Genomic DNA, 25,575 nt, shown 5'->3' with positions numbered 1-25,575 from the left:
CCACCACCAATCCCCTTGACACTACTTCCATAATATATGCCCATCCATTTTCCACACAACATCTGAAGACAGCTACATTAAAGATAAATCAGATCACATCACAACCCTGCTTAAAATCCTCCAATGATATTTCATTCTACCTAGAATAAAATCCATATTTCTGCCCCTATGTCATCTGGCTCATATGGACCTGTTTGACCCCAGCCTTTACCATGTTATCATCTCCCACTATGCAACAGCCACACTGGCCTTCCTTATATTCTTCTTTCATACATTTTCACTGAGAGTCTTCACTAGCTTTTTCCTTCTGCCAGTAACACCCCCCCAAACTTTGCATGGCCACTATCTTTGACATTTAGCTCCCAGCTTCATATACCCAATATAAAGTAGCCACTAAGACATGGTCACCACACCCTGCATAGCATTTATCTGATTTTTTTTTTTGTTTATATGTTTATTTTCTGTCTTGTCCACTACTGAATTCTCCCATATCTACAACAATGCTTGAGTCTCAATAAATGTGCTTAATGGATGGATGAAACTTACTTTCCCATTTCTTTGCCCTGTCTACAACACTGGACAGTATTTCTGAGGAGGAATGTTAGGACCAATGACCAGATGTAGATTGAGTTGGTATGGAGACAAGAAAAGCTAAGGAACAGTAAGAGACAATGACTTGCCTACAGGGGAGAATCTTTGTTGAATGATAGTTAAGAGACAGGGTCAATGAAGATCTTCAACATCAAACTAAGAAAGTTTGGATCAAATCTGATAAGTAATACAGGCACCTTCTTAAGCCTCGGTAAACACAGATCGTGAATTCCATGGAGTCAGTGATGTTTGCTTTTGTCACTACTATAAACCCAATGTCTAGAAAACATGGGTACTCAATAAATAGTTGAAGGCCTGAATGAATGAATGAATGAATGAATGCACATGATATAATCTTTAGGATTCTTTGTTTGGAGATAGTTTATAAGACCCAGCAGAGATAAGAAGACTATAGAATTTTTTAAAATCTGGACAAGGGATTATATTTAAGTGAGTTACTAAATTTCGGTTTCCTGTGCTTTTCCTAAGACCACTGAATCACCTGATATTGGGATCAAGAATCTGACTGTTAAAAAAAAAAAAAAAAATCTGATTGTTGTGAGTTTCCTTTATTTCTTATATGCACACTAAAGTTTGAATGACTGCCCTAGAAGGGGTAAGATGAGGAGAGGCTTCAAAGCAGGATCTACGTTTGCGGGAAATAGTGAATGAGGACAAGTTGCCCGAATTTTGCAAAGTGTAGGAAAGAATCCATATGACTGATTCCAACCTTACAGGCAGAGAGAATAACACCATCATGGCAGAATACAGGAGACTTGTCCATCAGTATGAAAAGGCCTCCTCATTTTAAAAACACGTAAGGTGATAGCTTTTCACCTTTTAGGAAACAATATAAAGTCATGTGGAAGGTAAAATGTGAGACTAAGTTGTGAAATTCTATATTCCCAAAACCATGGAAGGTACTACACTGTAATAAATAGCAAAGGTATTTCCCCTGCATCCCACAGTATGAGAGTGCTTAAGACAGATAAGTTTTGTTTCTTCTTGTCAAAACCTATATTAAAGGCATGCTACTCCTGTTTATTTCATAGTGAAAGCATTGCATATGTCTCAGTAAATAGCTCTTTGTGCAATAAATCCTTGAAATTGGCTCCCTCCCAGCCATGAACAGATATAACATTGGAGCAATGCTAGAAAGCAAGGAAGGAATGCCAGAGATCTAATTTGAGGGAAGATCTGAATGCAAATGTCTCCAGCAAATAGTAACATTTAGGAAGTTGTTCAGTTTTCCATAGTTCAGATTTTATTCATTATTCTTAGGCTTTAGAATCTAGAATCCATACTTAGAATTAGATTTTTTTTTTTTTTTTGATGTACAGATGGATTGAGGCTAGTGGATGCTACTCATGAGAAGAAATCTTAAAACATGGAACTACTTTGGGCACCTGATAGCTTCTATATTTTTGTGTTATGAGAAACCTGACATTTAGAATACTCTGTGAGTTAAATACCCAAAGGTAAATCAGCCTTTCCCAGCATGATGGATAAATGTTTAATATAAATGTGTAGACTAGTCATCATAAAAACCCAAGTTCCTCTTGTCAGTTTCCAGTTAATCACTATCACATGGGAGAAGGGAAGTTAGGAAGATCCCTGATAGAAGTGAGTATTGGAACATGCCCACAGCTATACCCATGAGACTGCTTGCTTCATTGCAACATCTTAGAAGCTCTGATTTTTTTGAGTTTGTTACAAAAGTAAAGAAATACATTGGGAGATTCCATGTGAATTCTTCTGCAGACAAAACCTTCCTGTTTTTTCTCTAAGCTGAATAAGAAGTAATGTTGACGCCAGTTAAAAAAAAAAAAAGCAGAAAGAAAACCACTACTGGTTGAAAATTTATGCCGCAAAATTTGGGTCACACATTATTGAGGTGGGGGATACATCACTCCACTGTTCCTGTCAAGGGAAGCATGACTTACAAAAAAGAAAAAAAGCCAAAAGCTAATTAAGGCAGTATACCTGACAGTAACAATTTCCTCACCACCACTCCCCAAAAATGTCTGCTGAAATCAATACTTCAATGAAGAGAACATATTTAAACATGAAAGAGGATCATAATTTGCTTCATAAAGTTCTTTGCTTCATATATGACCGTTCCCGGGGCATCTTCATGTAGGAATCCTAGGTGAAGAAATCAACACCCAATGAGGGAAATACTTTTAACTTTTTAAAACGTACTAATAATTACTACTGAACAATCCCAATTCAAATACTGAAAGGTCTTGAAGTTATTTATGCATTTTCAGTTAATAAATATTTATGTACAACTTCATATCTGCATGATATAATGTTTCAATATCAACTGTCAGAACCATGCTCATCTTGATCGAGCAACAAGAAAGAAGCAAAGCCAAGCCTCTCAAAGATCCCCAGACTGTCTCAAGCCTCAGAACACTAATTAGCATACAGCCAGCATCTTCTTTGGCTTGGTCCCCTTAGCATCCAAGCCATCTAGGTAGGGCATGTCCAATGCAGAAGCAGAGGAAGAAGAAAGAAGTGATCTTTATCTGAGGCTCAGAGCTTTGATAAATGTGAAGTCAAATGTTCCAAAAGAGAAAGAGCCCTTCTGTGTCCTTGGCTTGTTGTGAAACAGCTAACTTTAAAAATATGAAGACCCTCTTTCTTCATCTTAATACTGTAATACTTCTATCATTTTTATCACTTTCTCCAATATGGATAAAGATCTAGTCATCACTACAAGGAAAAAGTGTTTTCTTTCTGCAGAGATATGTTTTTGTAGTTTTCTATGTGTCAAGGACAACTGAGCTCAGAAGGCATAAATTAGATTTATTTAGAGTCTGAATTTATACAAGACTAAATTGTGACATTTTATTTCACTCAAGGTTGGCCTTAAAACCATGTCACTTTGTTCTGAAGGTGTATTTTTATTTTTGTATATACTAGATTTATAGACCTTTTGTGAAGGATAGATAATAGTGTTAAGTTTAAGTGTATTTTAATCACTTAGCAAAGTGCTAATAATTTCATTTAGTGAATAAATGTTTTTTTAAAAAAACCCTCAAAATTCAACTCTTCAAACACACTGTATTACTATTTACCTTTATTCATCAGGTGATTACGCTGCAATTACCCGGAAACAAACAGCCCCTAACTAACGTTGCCTCATGTCTGGTCCTCCTTTCAACACTAGCTAATTAGATATGTTTAGAAAGCAAAAAGTAAAAGTAAATTTCATCCTCTGTAGTCAACAATGACAAAATGCTTTTTTTTTTTTGCAGATTATAATGCTTTTTATCAGGCATTAAAAAGCATAACACCAGAAACATAAACTTAAAGAAATAAGTTGCTTCCAATAATTTGGTTTAAAATTATTAACTCTGGGTCATTTGTCAAAGTCCATCTTCTATGTCAGGAAAACTGAGAGTCATTTAGAGATACATAATACCCTTTCCTAAAATATTGCCAATCCAAGGCCTTCATCTGTAGTAGAAGTAGGTAAAGAAAGAATTACGTAACAACCGTTCAGGTGCTCCCAAGCTGTGAACACACCCATTTGCAAACATCAAAAACTCATGAGTAAAGAGATGCACATTTTCTTCCCTTCACTGCAACAAAGCTAATCTGTGCCAGTTATGGAAACCCTCTACCTCTTATCTCTTCCCTATGCCTCCCTTTCTTAGTCTTCAAGAAGATTATGCACAAATTACAAAGAGACAGTTAACAGGCTTCTCTGAGATTGGGGAGGACTCAGATCCCTTCCATTTTTTGAGGCTCTCAGTACACTAAACATTAAAGATGCATTAAAATGAGGTTAAAGAATTTGTAGCATATTTTAAAAGTTCAGTCCTGACAATGAATCTCAGTGACAGTGTGGATAGCCTCATTAGGAGACAACATCAGGAGTCTAAATCTGAGGCCCTTCATGAAGATGAGAACAGACCAAATGGCTCTCCTGGCTGCCTCTATAATTAGCCTGCTATTTACTCCCAGCTTTCATTCTCTTGCAGCTTTCTAACCAGTTTCTCTGCCACCAGTATTTCACACCTCCGATCCATCCTCCATCATGCTGCCAGAGTGATCTTTCGAAAATGCCTGTTTGATCGTGTTATTTCCCTGTTTAAAACCCTCACATTTCCAGTCATCTGCACGATGAGTCAGTCCGCTCCACAAGGGGACCACGGAAGCCCTTCCTCCCTCCAGCTGGGCCTTGGCTTGCCACTCCATTCCCATCTCCCAGTGCATTTCTTCTCTCCCAGTCAGCCTCTGTACTCTGCACACGTTGATGTGCTCACACTGTTCCCCAAGCCTGGATGGTTCTCTCTCTCTTTCTCTCTGGCTCTCTCTCCCTCTCTCCCCATCTGCCTGCGAAGCACCTGTTCCTTCTTCAAGATTCACCACGAGCCTTCACCAACCCCCTCAGGAGGCTCTGGCCACCAGCCTCTCTCTGGCCCCATTATGCCCAGTTACCTTTATCATGCTCCTTATCACTTTACTTGTTTATGAGTTTGACTCACCTGACTACACTTGCAGTTTCTTGAGGGCAGACATTATGTCCTATCGATTTTTATACTCTTAGAGCCTGGAGCAGGGGAGGGCCTAGACTGATATGGATTATAGTATTTTCATCTTGGCTGTTGTTTGGTTTACCTGATTTTTCTTCACTTGTTTCTCTCTTTTCCCCTTTTTACCATTCCATTTTTGAATTTTAAAAAGCACTTTAATCTTGGCTGATAAGAGTTAAAATAATTATTCAAAGACTCTTATCATGGATAAGTAGAATTCTGTTTTGAAGGGGGATTCTACATAATTTTTAAAAAGCTATCAGCTTCTAAATTCCTTGAGCTTCTAAGCCTCTCTGTGACAATCTCCATACATCTCTTCATACTTAAATCTGCTTCTCTTCAAGCACTAACAGACAAGAAAATTTTAAGTTTTTATTCAACTTTATTATTTCTCTCTTTGGTTTTATTGCTGCAATATTTTTTTTTCCTGCTACTAGTTCATCTCAAATGTATAATATCTCTGCTACGTTGTAGATTAAGTGACTTTCAAGGGCTGGCCTGCCCACTCCCCTACCATCCATGATAGTTTCTTCTGTGGGGAAATGTATTTTAAGTTGCAAACAATCTGCCTCAAAATTCTTCTGGAACTTAACATATTTGTAGGTTGTGGATTTTCTACTGAGGTTAGGAAACAGATACGTACTAATTTGAGGTATTCATTCAGCAACTTTTTATTGATTAACATTTGTCAGGATGAACATCAGGCTCGAAGGATAGGAGCCTGCCTTCTAGGAGTTTACAGTGTACCCGTAACTTTTGTTAAAAATTGGCATATTTCTGTTTCTGCCTCTCCAGTCTTCATTGCCCCTCATGAAAACAGATAAATTCTATTTATGATCTTAATCACATGGAAAACAGCTCTATAAGAATAATAAATTAACTTTTATCCTTCTGAGACACACCTCATAGATATTGGAAATATTTTGTCATGTTTGTTTCCTTAAATACTCATTTGAGATCATAATCATCCAAGAATATTTTCCTTGTTGATGAGCTTCCCACCATCTCAAAGAGATTTGTGGTGTTTTGTTATTTCATAACCGACCCTTGAACATCCTTCTGGAAGGACTCCTCAGAGTGTATACTTATTTTTGTAGCCCTCTTTTTCTCTAGTCTAGATGAAAGAAGATCCATCCACTATTTGAGGTTCTCATTTATTGTCTCCTACCAAGAGAGAAAGGATAATGGGTCTGGACATGTAAGGTCTTTTTAACAATGTACCACCCTGAGCATTTAATATGTGAATTACTGGCCTTAAATGGTTATCCTTTAATCAGATCAGAATTATTCTTGGCAACTAATGGATGTATCTGTAAAATGGAATTTGTCCATTAATGATAGAAAGGTTTCTAAAGATCTTTTAACATGAGATAAATAAAGCAGTAGATCAACAGAAGATAGGTACATTTTATAATAATCACTCTGAAAGAGCTATTTCAGGTAATAATTACCCACTCAGAAATGATGGGGGAATTTCTAATGGCTATAACTGTAAGAATCACTTACCGTGTGGCAAGACCAACCTGCCATTTCCCCAAGCTTAAAATGGAAACATTCATTAATGGGGAAATAATGTCTTACTTCACTCTCTTAACATTTTTAAATTAAATTAATGAAGTACAATGTTTTCATCTCTACAGTTTAACTCACTTCCCTAAGAATGATTTTTTTTTAATCTATCCTTCCATGCATGAAAGGTGGGCAAAACAGTGTATTCCTTTTCCATTCCCATGGAAGCCTTCGTTCTATAAGACATACCTTACCTTTCCTGATAAACTTATTTCTTTAATCATTTCAACGTTTAGTAGTCTTTTCTCCTAAGTCTCCAGTTCAAATCAGTTTATATTTTGTGGCTTGTCTAATTGGAGAAAACTCATTCTATGAAATTGGCCTCATGACCTAGAAGAAACAATACGGGTTCTTGGTGCCGGTGGAGAAGAATAAAGAGGTCAGCACCTGCGGCTTAGACCTGAGTAAAGGGAAGGAAGATCAGCCCTGTCTCTCTTGGCAATTTATTCATTTCTAGGCTTATTCATTCAACTGGTACTTACTGAGCATTTACTCTAGACAGGCACTAACTAAGGGCGCTGAATGAATGCTGAGGAGTATCAACACACAATGAAATTTCTGTATACTACAGGATGACACAAGAACTTCGGGAAAGAGCCCTAAACCCTCACAACACTGTGAGGTGTTCCCCCTTTCCTGTCCAGCAAAAGACTCAGCATTGGCATTTTCAGCTCTAATTTTTCTGATTTTTATATATCGATTTTGACGTGCCAAAGGCCCATAGTGTGTATTTCTTAATTTAAAAATTACATCATGTTTGCTACATGTCAGAGACTGTTTTTATGACTTTGCAAATATGAACCCATTTAAGTAGTGACTTGTATTTTTTCTTTTTATTTAGTTATTTTTTAATGTTTATTTATTTTTGAGAGAGAGAGAGAGAGACAGAGGCAGAGCGCGAGTGGGGGAGGGGCAGAGAGCAAGGGAGACACAGAATCGGAAGCAGGCGCCAGGCTCCCGGGCTGTCAGCACAGAGCCCGACGCGGGGCTCAAACTCACAAACTGAGATCATGACCTGAGCGAAGTCAGCTGCTTAACTAACTGAGCCACCCAGGCACCCCTGTAGTTTTTCTGAAGCAAGAAGTGGAATCACAGGTACCTATAAGAAGCATCACTAAACCAGTGAATGAACCTACATGACTGCCTAGTATTTACATCTTACCGTCTAGCACCCTCACTACTATTCAGCTTTGCTTTTTTACTTGCTTTCAACAGTAATTGTCATGAAGATTTATGGGGGGAAAATGACTCAAAAAAGAAGGCTAACTACTAGGGGCTGTTGACAGAAATAAACAAGAAACAAAATAATTTGGAAAAATAATGTTTCTTAGCCAAAAAAAAAAAAAAAAATAGAGGTTTTCAATAGCTTCAGTGGCAGAATACTGAATCTGATAGTAGATCAGAGGTATAACATGAAAGAATTCCCAGAACCTTCTAAACAAAGCAAAAGAAAACCATTTCAAGGGGAAGATTCATGTCTCAGCAATGCAAAATTGCAGACATGGGGAAGAAATAAGTAAAAGTTGAATTTCTTTCCTTGGTGTTAGGAGATGTACCAGAAAGAACTATCAATGGAAAAGTAACTGGGAAGAAAACCAGAACATTCCATACATATAAAATTAGAGATTCACAAAAGTCTCCAAATCTATTGTAAGTATCAGGGGTCTAAGATGCTTAAATACGACATAATTTGTGTTACTCCATGTGAATATTTTTTTTTATTTTGGTAAAATAAAATTTTACCATTTTGGTAAAATAAAATTTACCATTTTAACAATTTTTAAGTGCACGGTTCAGTGGCATTAACTCCATTCACACTGTTGTGCGACCACCACCACTATCCATCTCCAGAACTTTTCACCGTCTCAAAAACTCCGATCCCGATAAACAATAATTCCCCATTCTTCCCTTCCTCCAGCCCCTGGTAACCACTGTGTCACTTTATGTCCCTATGAATCTGACTTCTCTAGGTATCTCAGATATGTGAAATAATACAGTATTTGTCCTTTTGTGTATGGCTTATTTCACTTAGCATAATATCTTCAAGGTTTATCTGTATTACCCCATGTGTAAGAATTTTTCATTCCTTTTTAAGACTAATATTCCATCGTGTGTATATACCACTGTCGTCATATGTATTCTGTTTATCCAATAATCTGCTAATGAACATCTGAATTGTTTCTGCATTTTGGCTGTTGTGAATAATGCTGCTGCAAACACTGGTGTCCACATATCTGTTTGAGTCCCCCCTTTCCATTATTTAGGGCACATACCCTGAAGTGGAATTGTTGGATCAATGGCACTTGTATGTTTAACTTTTTGAGGGGCTGTCATACAAATATTTTTAATAGAACTAATATAGTAGAATGGTATCAAAGCTTCATTTCAAGCAATAATTATCCTCACTGCTGGTTTCAGTCAAACAATTAAAACAAAAATCACACTCCCCCTTTAATAGCTCTTTTTTGCTGGTGCAAACATCTTGCACACATTCCACTGTTTCTAGTCCAGGATGTCTATAGCTATGTCTGCAGCTTCTGTTTCCCTGGAAGCTGTCTGTTGATGTTTCTTGGTGATTCATGGCCTCTGATTCTTAATTATTGATTGTGTTTTGATGGCAGAAACCCAAAAACAGAAGAATTATCTACTGTGAAATTTGTTCATCAGAACTTAGGTTTACCCTGTGCACTGTGGGTGAGGTTGTAAATTGGTGCCGCCACAATGGAAAACAGTAAGAGGGGTCCTCAAAAAATTCAAAGCAGAACTACCATATGATACAGCAATTCCCCTTCTGGAAATACGTCTGAAGGAAACAAAAACACTAACTCAGAAATATGTCTGTACCCCTCACATACATAGCAGCGTTATTTATAAGAATCTAGACATGGATACAACCTAAGTGACCATCAATGGATGAATAAAGAAGTTGTGATATATATATACTTATATATAACTGTGATATATATATATATACTTATATATAAACTTCTTTAAGTTGTGATATATATATATCACTTCTTTATTCATATATATGTATATATCTCTCTATATGTGTGTGTATATATATGTGTGTATATATATATATATATATATATATATATATATATATACAATGGAATATTAGTTAGCCATAAAAAATAAGGAAATCTACCATTTGTGACAACATGGATGGAACTTGAAGGCATTATACTAAGTGAAGTAAGTCAGAGAAAGAAAAACACTGTATGATCTCATTTGTATGTGGAAACTAAAAATAAAACAAAACAAAAACAAACAAACTCATAGAAAAAGAAACCAGATCTGTGGTTACCAAAAGCAGGGGACTAGGAGGAGAAGGAATTGGAGGAAGATGGTCAAAAGGTATAAACTTCCAGGTATAAGATAAAGAAGTACTAGGGATGTAATGTAAAGCATGATGACAGTAGTTGATGCTGTTGTAAGATATGGAGGAAAATTGTTATGAGTGTAAATCCTAAGAGTTCTCATCACAAGAACATTTTTTTCTTCTTTATTTTCTTTATATTGTATGTATATGAGATGATAGATGGTAGCTGAACTCGTGATAATCATTTCACAGCATATGTAACTCAAACCATCATGTTATAGATCTTAAATTTATACAGACATGTATGTCAATTATTTCTCAATAAAACCAGAAAAATAAATAAAAAGTGAAAAATATGGGGCACCTAGGTGACTCAGTAGGTTAAACGTTGGACTCTTGGTTTCAGCTCAGGTCATGATCTCACAACTCGTGAGTTCAAGCGCGGCATTGGGCTTTGTGCTGACTCTCTGTTCCTACCCTGCTCACGTTCTCTCTCTCTCTCTCTCTCTCTCTCTCTCTCTCTCTCTCTCTCACTGTCTCTAAAATAAATAAATAAACATTAAAAAAAAAGTTAAAATAAAGGATTTAGGTTCACATTTTCTTTTGCCCCAAGGTAGTTTTTACTTCCTTCCTCATACAAGTCAGAAACAAATGACAGGTATGATTTTGTAGTTATTTGCAATGTTTTTCTGTTCACATCTGTAAGGAAACAACTTATTTAAGATGATTGGGGGTCTTTTTTCCTCCTTTGTTTATAGCAACAGCAGTTGTATCTTCAGTTCGTTTCCTGGGTTTTAATGTAACAATACAAACATTGTCAATTAAAGGGGTCGTTCAGAATCCTTTCAGAGCAAAAGCCTAGCTCAAATATTCAATATCAACTGAAGGCATACATTTGTGAGAAATAACTTTTGACCTTAAAATTTGTAGAGGAATCAAATGCCAGACAAGCTGTTTTGTGTGTCTCTCATCAACAGCAAAACTGTGGTTTGTTTTAATACAATAATGCCAGCGATGAAATATTCAGGGAAAGCAAGGAATTGAAATAAAATTTAGTGAAACTTTTTCCCTACCTTATTTTATTTATGCATTACACTGCAGCCCAGTAATGACCCAGATTTCTGTAATAATATTTACTTAACTCTGAAAATATGTGTAGCATTACATGTTGTGATAGTATAATCAAATTAGATATACTATTCTTATTCTGGGACTATGACAGTATATTGCTCCAAATTTGAAATCTGCTTAAGTTTCTTTGCTTCAGAGCCTTAAATCAACTCAGATCTTGTAAGTGTGTAGCTTCATTTATTCTGAACCAAATATAATTTCCCACTTAGGGAGAGAGTATCTTTAAAAGGCTCATTAATAAAATCCTAATGAGGCATCTTGGACTTTGGAGAATACTCATGTCATTTTTATGAATTTAGTACAGAAAGGTTATAAAGTGTAAAGATCAGATTTCCTATCAAATACACAATGGCAAAATGTCCCTGACAAAATCGGAACATTCTAAAAAAGTTGAACACTTCTCTAATGCCTTTGGAAAACATCAAAGCAATTATGCTGATATCTTATGAACCAAAGGTCTTATTTTCTCATTGTGACTTGGGTACAGGGGACACACCTATGGAAAGAAAAACTGGCACTCCTTAGATTTGTAGCCCAGATGGCCTTACGGCTTTAACTCTGAGGATATAAATGGTCTATTTCAGGAACCATGTAAATATGCAAAGAGAATGCATGCCAATTTACCAAATGAAAGGACTAGTTGAAGATATGTAAATATAAGAACATTAACAGGACCCAAGATCTGTAATAAATTAAGGCTGAAACAAACAACAAAAAAAAATGCAGACCGTGGATATATATAATCATTGTAATAAAAGCAGAACTTGAACCCAACGACAATAAAGTTTTACCTAAGGCTATTAGTTGGCATCAAATGGAGGACTGGTGATAATGGGAAGCATAAGAATGGCATAAAATTTTGGAGGCTGTTAAAATCGTCAAAGGTCAAAATACTTGTTTTTGTCTAGTGACAAATTCATTTTCCAACTAGGCTCGTTCACATATGGCCTTGTACCCATTGCACAGTTGCAGATTGCCAGTTCACACTTTATTGTTGGCATCTGAAATACAGATAGATGTAAATCACAGAATCATTGATCTTCAAAAAGCCTCAAGAAATTATCTGGTCTGCCCTCCCAACACACACATAAACCATTAAAGACAAAATATCAACTTTCTAATTTTAGAAATCCTCAGGAAAATTGCTGCTGCAGCACTTTCTATTCAAAGATGACCCAACACATTTACCTGTTTTGCTTTGTGGCCCCTAAATTCATAGCGTAAACTACCGTTTTGTTTAAATTAAGCCAGCTTAGAATTTGTTTTCGTTCTGCAGATGTCTTCTTTTCTTTATTTGATCCTCAAAACTGTTGAGCTGATTTTAATATTAAAAATAAAAACCTTACTCCTAGGCTGTAAACCTGCATGACGAATTCCAGCCCAGAGCAACATTTTATGATCCAGTGTCAAGTTCCTGAAAAATGAAAAATGAGGGGAAAGAGGGTTTAACTGTAACATGGATACATTTTGGACTGGATGTTAACCAATTGAAAAAGGTGTGTGTGTTTAAGCATAAAAGCTGACTGTATTTTCCTTTTCTGATTTGAGCATGCAAAACCTTTTATTTTCATAATCAGGGCCAAATGTATTTTGTACTCTGGACTTGAACCAGAACTCAAAAGGGGTATGAAAGAGCATTACCCATGCAACCAATAGATTTGAGGCAAGTTTTAATTGAAAAAAAAAAAAATCCCACCATCTATTCATTTTTAAAGCATGAGCTGCATTTAACACACAAATCCTTCATTATTCATACATGGAAGTATGTGTTTAATGATTAAGTCTCCAAGGATTTATTTGATAGAATAATCTAAATTTCTTTTTTTAAAAAGGCAAATGAAATGTGGTTTTTAATTCTTTAAAGGACAAGTTACAAAGCATGCAAAAATATAACACAGGCTCTTAGTTTTTTAAACTATATCTACAATTTGCCTATCCATTGGTTTGTTCATCTGGATATCAGTAACATACAGACTTGATCTAATAATGGCTAATTATGCACTTGTTTATCAGCTCATTTGAAACATTTTGAGATTCAGTCTAGCTCAGCAAATTACTGTGCTTAAGGCAGTTCTATATTCTAGAAAATTATAATATCCCCAGAAGGCAAAGAATTAATAATAAAAATCCTCTTTTGTAAAAGATTATCATTGCAGAGCAAATGGAGCAGATCTTCCCTATCCTACTGCATTTAATATTCTCATTTTTTCCCTGAAACTTTGATGGAGAGGCAATGAGAATATCTCTGTTTTATTAACTTATTAAGAGGCACATTTACAGAACCCGTGCACTATATTGATTCCTAAAACTGCAGTGCTAAGAGCCAATAATCACAGAAGAGCAGGATGATTCAATTTGTTATCCCAGAACGTTTCTGAAACTCAGTAGAGCCCAAATTTTCACCGAGTTCAGAAAGCCTGGTTATTTAACTTCCCTAAGCCTCCATTTTCTCATCTGTAAAATAGAGGGGATAACAAAAGGCAGCCTCTGGATGTTGTGGGGAGTAAATGAGACAACGCACGGAATGCATCCAACACAATGCCTGTACATAGTAAATAATGTTAGTTTCAGTTACTATTATGGTTATTGTCATCAACACTTCTTGGGGTTCAGGACTCAAATAAGATGCATGCATTTAATTATCCATTTACCTCAGTAGTTACGCAAATTTTCAATGTAAATATTTTCATATCAGCTGAAAGATTAACAGGAACTTAATGCCCTGGCACTTTTTAGCACAAAACTCACTCACAAAGCTAACATCAAACCATCCAGAATAGATGGGGTACAACTATTCAAGATCAATCGCCTACACCCAAGTTTGGAATCCTTCCACTTCATGGTGGTTGGACTTGACAACATCGTATTTTAAAAAGCACTTGGTGTTGCTTCTCTTGAACTATGCCAGCGAGTTTTGAACTTTTTCTTCATGATTCAGATTTTGTCATAGATTTTTGCCACCTTCATTTCCTCCGTGTTGGATCATTGCATCATATTTTAAGAAGAAAAAAAACACCTTTAAAAACTATCCAGATACCTTAGCTGGAGCATATGAGACTATTTGCTTTACAGCATTATTTGCACAGAATATATGTACCACTTCATTTATTTTGTCAACAAGGACTACTTTTCAACCTCCTGGTAAAATTTAGGGTGCTACCTTTAGTTTATAAATATTCCTGAAGCTTCCCTCTCCCTCTTTCCCTCTCTCCCACCCTCCCACCTTCCCTTTCTCTCTTTCTCTCTCCATATGTATATATACACAAGTATATACCTATACATACATACACATACCCTATATCTTCATTTGTATTTCTGAGGAGTGCAGTTAATGAGCGTTTCTCAAAAACCAGTATCCCAAAGGTAAACTTGGATGGCTGGTGGTGGCTCAATTTCTCCTTGCACTTCTTGACTTCTAGATATCTCCGCCTCTCTTGGTTCAGGTGAACAACCCATGTTGCATAGCATTTCAACTTGATGGACAATGGATACACTATTATTAAGCATTTCTTGCCCTAAAATGTGAAAAGCAAACTATCTAAATGGTAGGGGCTAACTATACAAGTGAGTTATTCTTCCTTTCACGCTATACGCAGCGCCTGACTTTCTCTGATTTTAGTTATTTTTTTTTTAAGTTTATTCATGATTAAAGAGAGAGAGCACGAGCAGGGAGGGAAAGATAAAACAGGGATAAAGAATCCCAAGCAGGCTCCACATTGTCAGCAGCACACAGCCCGACACAGGGCTCAATCTCACAAACTATGAGATCATCACCTGAGCCGAAACCAAGTGCTGGACACTGAAGGCGACCCTGTCTTTTTCTGATTTTAAAGCATGAAAGCAACTTTTCTTATATTTAAAAACACTCAGGAATAGGCTCTTCTCCTTCCAAATGTCCCTAAGGGAAAATGAAATCTATTCCAGGGGTTACAAATGTAGAAGGGTAAAATGAGACCAAACAAGATTAAAAGTTCATGTAGGGTGCAGCAGCTAACAGCTGTAAGAAGTAGAGACCTGCTGGAAAGCAGTGACCCTGCAATGTGTTTTTACTCTATAGATTCACGAGACCTCAGCATGCTGGAGGAGAAAGTTTTGTACCCTTTTCATTACTAAAAACTGTTAAAATGGCCTCTGTCCCTCCACTTACTACCAAGATGGTTTAGAAAAAGCTAACCTGGAAGGGGCAAGGTGTCCTTCACCGAAGGTTTCCAGAATCCAATCAAACCTATTGCCACAGGGCCATGAAAGCACCACCCTTCATCACAGCCATCACAAGCATGGTTGTGCTGTTTCTATTGTTTAATCTCTCCACGTTCAGCCTGCTATAATCACCATAACTCACCTGAATGTAATGTGATTAGCAGCCTCTGCTGTGATGAGAATGAAACCCACTCACATGGCGTCTATGACCCTTCACCCCTCATGGGCCTGGGAGGCCTGCCTTGGCCGAGAGACAAAATGCAGAAACTGTCATGGCACCACCTGCAGTCTCTCAGGCTGGAATAATTGGAAATGTTCACTTTCCAACTGGATGTGTTGATCCCTCTGTAGCCATACTATGAAAGTTCCATTCCTCCGCCTCCCTCAAGAAGCTAGTTTATTCTCATCCTGGGAGGCTTTCAAAAAGATTTTGTAGAGTCTTGCTGCAGTGCCTTCCTGCAGAAGGCAAAGTGACATTTTTAATAGAAAGATAGCAGTTCTTAAATTCCATTTGCAACACTGTCAGTAGATTAACCGCATGTTGGACACATGAAGAAGAGGCTTGGGGAATTTGATGCTTCTTTGTCTTAGACTGAAGTCAACACAGGCGTGACAAGTCCACTGAATGATAATCATTGGCAAGAACGTATAAATAACTAACCATCCTCTTTCTCTAAAAGGAATGTATTTCCTTCCATGCTAGTTATGGGGGACGCTGTTAATCGTAAATACTATAGGGATCTGTTATTTAATTCACACAGCTTTCAGACCACAGGAGGAATCAGTCAGAATTAAGAAATTATTTCCTGACAACTAATACGGCAGGGTGAAAGTAGTAAATTTTAAATATATGAAAAAATAGGCATTTATGGAATGTTGCTGTTTACCACACCTATACTTTTAACCAGAATGACAGCATGCAGCATGACGAGCTTAATTTTCTTTAGCACAGTACAAATTCTCTGCGTTTTTTTCTAATTACCACTTTCTACAATGCGGCTCAAATAGGAATAGACTCCCTTGGTTCAGCTCAATTTCCACAGCTTGACAGGCATTGATATCAAAATTAATTCTAAAATGAAACTTCATAAAAGGAAATCCTATTTGACAAAAGAACTATTGGGCTTGAATCACAGTTGCATTTGCATTGTGGAGTCCCATTTTTGTTCTGATTGTATATGAAATAATGCTGGAGGAGAGATTGAATACCCAGAGAGAGTTCATTTGAGGCATCCTGATGGTATCTGCCGTATGCAAGTAAAGAAGGAGACGTTTTTATGACATCTTCAGAACTTGAAGATTGAATTACAGTTTCGGTAATCATCAGCTTCCCTTCTCCAGTGTCACTTTTTGATAATATATTGCATAGAAAAGACTTATGGTTCCAGTTTTATAAGCTTGCAATAAAAATATAACAACTGTTGTATTAAATTATTTAAGTTGTAAACCATTGTGAAAAAGGAGAAAAAGTTGTATCGACACAGAGCCTGAAAAACTGATTATAATGGAGAGCAACATGTATTGTGTGGATTATTCCCAAGTTTTTCCCTAGTTTAGCATATTGTAAATCTCCAAGATATCCTTCAAATCAATGTTTGGGCATGTAGCGTTCTTTTATTTGTTCATTGTTTAGAACTGTTGATGGCGAGAGAAAAACAGAACTTGTACACTTCCAGGTCACCAATTTAACAGAGTTATAGGGGCAAACAAAGTGAGAAAAAAGGTAATATAGAGAGACTTAAGATTAAGTAAAAGATGCTAACTGAAAGAAACCTAAATACTAAATGAATACATTCCTTCAGAGCAATCTAGACTCTAGACATTGTCTAGTCTTTCTAGAATTTTCTTATTTTGTACTGGTTTTTATGGGCAATCAGTACGTCTACTTTCTAGCATATTACACTATTCTGTTGCTATGTATGAAAGGTAGTAGGCTAAGAGGTTTTCTCTTCTCCAGTATTCCTCCATAGGTCTCTTAAGTCTGCCCTTCCAATGCCAGACTTCCAAAACTTTTTGTCCACCCTGCCTGCTTTCCTTTGCATTTCTAGGCCCCATTTATTTCTAGGCCCCAGAGAATCTAGAAGTATTCTCTGGCTTGGTCAGGATGGTGGCATTCCATGCCTCTGCACTCACACATTTCCTCTCTGCCTAAACAATTGCTGGATATTGAAACATAGCTCAAATCAGTCACACACACACACACACACACACACACACACACACACACACACCCCTCTTGGCCTCCTGGAAGCAAAAAGGGATCCCCTTGACTAAATAATCAGATTTTATTTCTCTAAAGGAAATTAAAACAAGGAAGCCACATATTTCCACCTGGTAAATCAAACCACACAGAGGATGCACAATAACTGCAGGTTAACTGATCTATTACTGTTGTTCATAACAGTAATTCTGGCACTCTTACCTGCTGCTACAGATGTTGTCTCTCTCACCTAAATTCAGCAGCAGCAAACTGGCCGTATTCTCACTTTGAGGGTGGTGATGATAATAATGATAATGATGATGATAATGATAATAATAATAATAATAATAATAATAATAATATAACCTGTATTTGCCAGGTACTTCATGTTAATTTATTTAATCCTCACATCCCAAATTAAATAAGTATTATTCTGGGGCACCTGGGTGGGTCAGTAGGTTGAGCATCCAACTTCAGCCCAGGTCATGATCTTGTGGTTCACGAGTTCATGCCGCATGTCAGGCTCTGTGCTGACAGCTCAGAGCCTGGAGCCTGCGGCAGATTCTGTGTCTCCCTCTCTCTTTGCCCCTCCCCAGTTCATGCTATGTCTGTCTATCTATCAAAAATAAATAAAAACATTTTTAAAATTTTTTAAAAAGAAATAAGTATTATTCTAATTCTATAGAGGAAGACACTTAAGTCTTACTCAAAATCACATAGCTAAAAAGTATCAGAATCATGATTCAAATGAAGCACATGGCATTCATGTGCTTACCAACTATACTGTACCAACATGGAATGATTCAATCTCTAGGTCACTATCACCAAAGGGAAAGAGTAGGATTACAAGGAACTGTAGCAGACCTGGTTTTCCTCTGGTTTTTACTGTTCACTCATTTGTCATACATTTGTTTTGTGCAGGTAATGCGCCAGAGTCTATCCATGGTCTGAGGATATAAAGACAAATAACACGTGGTTACTGCTTTCATTATCCACTGGAAAGGAAAACCAGGTAAACAACTACAGTTCAATATGAAATTTTAACTGAAATGTATACGAAGTACTGTGACAGCACGGGGGAAAAAATAAAGTCCAAGGAATGCTATGTTTTCACTTAACTTGTGGGCAGCCTATCCCCAGGAGAATAGTAGATCCTCTAAGGAAGAATCCAGAATAGCTTCATCTTCAACTAAGAAGGTTTACAAAAGTGACTTCTTCCCCTTCCCTGGACTAAGAAGGAAAGCTAACTTAGCCAGATCATCTCCAACCATTTACTCGAAATCAGAGGCTCTTCTTTCTTCCTTCCACACCTACAGCTTTATGAGCCAGGAGCACTCAGATCAATTTGGAGCCACTCACGTCAGCAATCCGGAAGTGGATGGTAACTCTCTTGGGCTACTTCCCTGACATCTGGAATCCATGAAGGTACATTGCTTGGTTTAATCAGACCCTCCTACGCCTCCACTTCCAACTCCACAGTAATGAGACTTGAAATTGAGTAGCCATAGACATATAGATAACTAGTAACAAAACTACCAGTTCCCTTGGCCACTCCCTAACAGGTGATTTCCATCATCAGGACATTCCACCAAGCTGGCTTCATTGCATGGACATGGCCCAGTAGTAGAGAACCACACTGTTTCCTCCACAACAGCCAAAGAGTACCATGAGCTCCCTCTGAGAATACCTCGGAAAGCACTAGATACTTCCCATTCTTTATATCATTAAGAACCATGAACTTGAGTTCATAGTACAGCACAGATACTAGTCACTGTGTTTGGGCTTCCTAGATGCATAGTTTATAGAAAAACCAGAAATTGAAAATGCTCTAGTAAAGAAAAGGCAAAACTTTATAAAAGATCAAGGATAGCTAAAACCCCTTTTTTTAATCCCAAGTAGCCCAAGTTCTTTCTCTTCTAACCAAAAATGCCAAGTATCTTTGTAATCAAAGTCTGTTAATTTTTCTACCCAGACAGAACAGAAACAGGGTGTTTGGCCCCTGGCAACAAAATCTGTGGGACTACAACTAGGAAAATCTTTTTTCAAAAATTTTTTTAACATTTACTTATTATTGAAAGGCAGAGAGAGTCAGAGCGTGAGCAGGGGAGGGGCAGAGGGAGACACAGAATCCGAAGCAGGCTCCAGGCTTTGAGCTGTCAGCACAGAGCCCAATGCGGGGCTCGAACTCACAAACTGCGAGATCATGACCTGAGCCGAAGTCAGATGCTTAACTGACTGAGCCACCCAGGCACCCCTATAACTAGGAAAATCTTAATAACAAGGTTGCCTGACTCATCTTGAATAAAGAAAGCTGTCAGGAGCTTCTGATAGACTGAGGGCTGCAACAAAGAGGATCTCCAAAGGGTTTCCTAGACCTAATGATAAGATCGGGTGGCCAAAGATCAGGGCATCTGTACTAGCCAGCATATCACTATGGATGTCCAGGTTGAGATGAAAAGCTTCCTAAAGACTATGAGCAGGTGAAGGATAATCTAACACAAGAGCTGTAGGGAACAGTATTTCTTCAGGGAAGCCAGCCTGGACCTGGAGTTTTTATGCAATAAAAGAATGTTATAACCTGCACTACAGAAAAGACCTGAAAGGCAAACAAAGAAAGGAGATACATATATATATAATCTCTAGAAAAGAAACATTTCTACAGTTTATTCTACTATATATATATATATGTGTGTGTATATACATATATATGTATACATATATACATATATATACATATATATATACATACATATATATACATATATATATGTAATAGTTTGGGACAACCAATCAGAGATCAACTGGTTAGGTTTGCAGGGAAATGTCATACAGAGATAAATATTCTATAACTGGATACAGTAGGCCTTGAAGACAGCAATTAGTATTGCTTACCACAGGAGATTATAAATATGGACTTATCTATGAATAATAACTAGGACTGCTGATAAGGTAGTAACTTTTGCCCTTACTTATACCCTCAGACTGTAAGTGATAACGTCTTTGAACATAAGGGACAATGAATCTATGCAAGAGATTTAGTTGAAAGGACTGGTTTGTTTCACACCAGCTGTCAGATAGGCCTCTCAAAACTCCTGTAAGTATTGGAAATAGTGACCTGAGGGGGAAAGGCTCATAGCCCAGGAACTGATCCCTTGAGCCATCCAGATCTCAATCCCTGACGATTTTGATTAATCCATGCTGACAAACCAGATTTGGATCAATAGAAATTATCTGTAACAAGAAACTAATTGTGTATTTAGTAAGTTTAGTGCCATTTTTGGTGGCTTCAAATTTATATGGAAAAGACCTTATTGACTTTTGAAATCAAAATTCATACCGTTTTAAGGTAATATTGCCTTGGGTTATAATAAATTACAGTGTTCTACTTTCTCTCTTGGGTAATGTATGGTCTGAAGGCATCTAATCTGTTTACTCTTAGCCTATGAATATTCTTTAATTGTTATTTATGGAGACTTCGGATCTATTTACATAATGTAAAAAGCACAGAACATGTACCTCTTATGCTACTTTCATACACCATCCCTGTTTAAATGAAGCAGCAAATCACAGCCAATTTCAAGCCACGTTACAATCTCAGCTCAAATTATGCCATGGCTTAATAGTAAAAAGATGTCCCTAAAGTTGCATCATCTTCGGGATACAGGAGACCTCAGGTGTTAGAGAGCTACTGTGAGGCAAAGTAGATGAACCAATGAACCAGTGTTGAATTTATATTGTACTTTTCACACAGGAAGATTATCTAGGCCTTCAGTACACCTATACGTGAAGCCATGTGTGACGTCTAACTCTTTTCACTTGATTTCCTTATGGACCATTTTCCTGGAGAGGAAGATGGGAAATTTCAGCCAGCCACAAATGGACTGAGACCTGCCAGTCTCATTTCACATGGAGCAGGTGTCCCAGACAGGGTTTGACGCCAAGCCACAAAAGTGAAACAAAGAAAATGCTGTTAGGGCTAAACAGATGGCCCTTCATGGGAGCTGTGTCATCAGCTTAAACTGGGTTTGTCTTAGTATCTAGGGGCAAGCCTTGCCTCATAATTCTTTGCAATTTAATGTTATTAAAATCATCTTTTGGGGCGCCAGGGTGACTCAGTCAGTAGAGCATCTGACTCTTGACTTCAGCTCAGGTCATGATCTCACAGTTTGTGATTTCGATCCCCACACAGGGCTCTGCACTGTCAGTGCTTGGGATCCTCTCTCTTTCGCTCTCTGCCCCTCCCCCGCACTCACTCGCTCTCTCTCTCAAAATAAGTAAAGTTTAAAAAAAATCATCTTTTTAGCAGAAACTGCTAACATATCTAATAAAAGGAACTGACTAATCATTCTACCTTCATGGACAAAAAAGTTAAGAGGCCAGGGCGTGAGGTCACAGGTCTATGAGGGAACACTGCAAGGTCTGTACTTTATCAAATGCAGAAACTCCAAGAAAGCTTCACCTCTTAACCAGGTTGCTCTTTTTGAGGCCAAAAACAGAATTGCTCAAGCCATTCTCTGCCTTAAATGGATAAAAACACTTCTGAATATTCACTAGCATCCTCTAGCGTACCTGCATTTGTTATATTAAGGATTTCCAGCAGACTATTAGTGTTTGTTCTGAATAGCGGTACCACTGTACCAAGCACATGTAGGGCAAGAGGTGAAAGGGTAAAAAGCCCTTGTTTAATAGAATTTACATGCTGTGTGACTCTAAATTGTTTAGCTGCCTGATAGAATTTTTATAAAGCCTAAAATAAATATCCATAAACTTAACAGATATGCAGGAGAACTAAGACGCTGCTGCTTGTTTTATTTCTTCAAAGGTCACACTTTTTTTCCTATGACATAACAGTAAATAGCATGATAAAATGCCTCCAATATATCATAAATTATGGAAAATAACCATTGACTTTTCAGGATAGTTTGGGGTATAAATACTTTGAGATTAATGTTATAAGTGCTTTTCAAATACAAACAAGAAATATTGCCAAACTCATAATTGTTCAAATAAATCATAAATATGATATAAATTAAAAATTAGATGGATGTTAGTCACACTTAGAAAAATGGCTCTAGAATAGTCCAATTTACTCATGAAATACATTGGGTTGAAATTATATAAATTTGAAAACCATTGACGGTGGACCCAGGACTACTATTCATAATCTGAAAATCTGTTTGATTTTGTCCTCTGTATGTCTCCAGATTATAAATCGTCTGGTTCAAGGGCCCCACCTTATAAATTCAAATAATTCTTCAGCCCACTAATATATTTACCAACTATCCTACTGTCATTTAAAAGAAATGATGAAGTAGAAGCAACTTTAAAAAGATACAATAGCCGTATCCTAGGCCCTCTTCAGAATATTTATTCTCCAATCTAAGTCTCAATTCCTGTGTGTCATCCACATATAGCATATCTCTAGTTAAATTTTCCTTAATATCTGAAGCATTATACACCAGGAGCAAGCAGTCTATGATCCACAACCAATTCTGGGCCAGCTGCTTGTTTTTTTGTAAATAAGGTTTTATTGAAACTCACCTACACGTATTGTCTATGAGCTTTTTTGCCCTACAATGATGCCGTTGAATAGTAGCAGCAGAGACCATATAGCCCACAAAGCAAAAGGTATTTACTATCTGGCCCTTTACAGGTTTACAAAAAAATTGTCTACCTGTTATAAACACAAAAGAGAACTTAGGACCATTTCCCCCAAAAAATGGGGCCTCCTCACAGTTCCTACTATTTGGGGACACAACATGATATGTTCACATTCTTGGATACCCTCCATTCTAGTTACATATTACTGCATAACACAATACTCCAAAACATAATGACTTAAAACAACCACCATTGTATTATATCTCATGATTCTGCGGATCAAAAACTTGGGCAAGTCTCAACTGAGCAATTGTTCTGCTTCATGTGGCACTAATTAGAGTTACTCATTGGAATTTAACTGGCAGCTGGCTTGTCTGGAGGGCTCAGTGGTGTCAGGACCTCTCTGCATGACCACTTTGGTAGGGTGGTTGAACTTCTTACATTGCAATTCAGGGTTCCAAGGTACCAGTCTGCCAGTCTTTTCTTAAAGGCTAGTCCCAGAACTGGTACAGCATCAATTCATCTACAGGCCAGCCCAGATCCAAGGGGAAAAGAAATATACCCCACCTCTCAAGGAGAGGAATGTCAAAGAGTTTGTGGCCACCTTTAATCTCCTACCTCCTAACTTGTTTCTTTGCCTCAAATCTTTTTCCAAACTCTGGCCAGATATTCCTAAAATACCAATTTCATTATGTCTCTTTCCTTCCCCAAAACCTCATATAACTATCTCTTGCCTATTTGGTTTAAACTCCTCTCCTTAGGTTTTAAAAACCTATTATATAATAAGAATCTAACATTATTTTGTATTAGTCTCTTTGCTGATATTAGCTGGTTTTCTCTTATAAATATTCCTTCCTTTACCTACTCTGTTCTGTATTATACAGATTGACTCCTGCAGAGAATTTTTTTTCCCTAGGCTTCTTGTCAGCTTCTGTCTGGACTTAGCCCATGGGAGATACTGCCAGGTGATGGGGGAGGAGAGGCAGGCAGAAAGAAGCCAGGTTTCAAGAGTTCTCCTCTTCTCTCAGCTTCATGTAGATCTCTAGTACTAACTGCATTTGTATTTCTCCATTGTTCTAGCACCCACTGGCCACGCCTTCTCTAGTTCCATCCTCCACTGGGTGGTCCTGGTCTCTGAGCTCCCAAGACCCTACCTTCTCCCTTGTTCTTTCAACCCAAGTGTTATTGGCAGTTACCTGAAGTTGCCAATCTTTCATTGCCACACTGTCTCCTGTTGGTCATCTCAGGTCATCACTTGTAAAATCAGTTCCTAGTTTTAAATTTTTTCTATGTTAAATACCTAAAGTGGTTTCTAGTCTCCCGATCAGACCCCAAGAGATACACTCTTCAACACAAAGCATCCACTCAAGGCAGGATAATTTCCTACCTCATCTTCTACCCTCCATGTTCCTGTCACTGTGCTTTAGGCTCGGACATCTGGCCTCATTCTTCAAAGCCAGCTCAAGCTCTGTCTTCCTGAGAAAGCCTTCCGATATCACTCTAGTGTTTGGTCTTCCAACTCCATCATTCCTTGGTGACTTCCAATGTGTGCATCTTCCCAGTTTGTAGTTTGTTGAGGATGCTTCTGCTGTTTCCTGGTCCCCAGAATTCCCAGCACAATGTCAGTGCACAGTAAGCACTCAATACCTGTTGCCCCAATTAATTGGCTTTCACTTATAACTTATTTGTTGAAAACAATATCTTATAGGTCTGACTAATTTCTATCTAAGATAGTCTGCACTCTTGAATAGCATCCTAACTAAATTTAGGAGTGCTTTTCTGTTTAGTGCTAGTATTGCCTTTCACCAGTCTGGATGAACATGGTAGAATGGATAGAGACAAGCATTTGGGGGTGGGGGTAAGACATGGGGTATAACTCAACATCCTATATGAAGTAGATACCAAATAAATATTAAATGAAAAGGATAAGCCCATGACTGATGGATTTGTGTGGAGGAACCAATGAATGAAAATTTTAAACATGGCACAGTCCTTTGGGCCCTTTTATAAAGTACAATTAATTTTGGTATTAAAGGGCATGTATAATTTAATTTATAGCTCTTTAAATAAAATCATATTGGGGCGCCTGGGTGGCGCAGTCGGTTAAGCGTCCGACTTCAGCCAGGTCACGATCTCGCGGTCCGTGGTTCGAGCCCCGCGTCAGGCTCTGGGCTGATGGCTCGGAGCCTGGAGCCTGCTTCCGATTCTGTGTCTCCCTCTCTCTCTGCCCCTCCCCCGTTCATGCTCTGTCTCTCTCTGTCCCAAAAATAAATAAATGTTGAAAAAAAAAATTTTTTTTTAAATAAAAAAAATAATAAATAAATAAAATCATATTAAAGAGGAGGAAGTGCCATAAGAAGTAGGTATAATTAGTTAATTTAAGATTCAGCCTCTAAACTACGTCCCACATT

At 37.6% G+C, this 25,575-nt stretch overlaps 1 pseudogene across 1 annotated transcript in view; it reads left to right on the top strand.

Annotated features, from left to right (window-relative positions):
* Positions 1-25,575, top strand: part of LOC147580158 (uncharacterized) — a 243,780-nt pseudogene that overhangs the window by 186,584 nt on the left and 31,621 nt on the right. Inside the window, exons 9-10 of the transcript XR_015251957.1 lie at positions 18,485-18,575; positions 18,880-18,988. The product of XR_015251957.1 is annotated as an uncharacterized LOC147580158 (transcript). The remainder of the gene's footprint in view (positions 1-18,484; positions 18,576-18,879; positions 18,989-25,575) is intronic.

The sequence above is a fragment of the Puma concolor genome, chromosome B3 (assembly GCF_028749965.1).
Source record: "Puma concolor isolate L17-30 chromosome B3, mPumCon1.1.hap2, whole genome shotgun sequence".
Taxonomy (NCBI): domain Eukaryota; kingdom Metazoa; phylum Chordata; class Mammalia; order Carnivora; family Felidae; genus Puma; species Puma concolor.
This window is presented reverse-complemented; position numbering and strand designations above follow the sequence as displayed.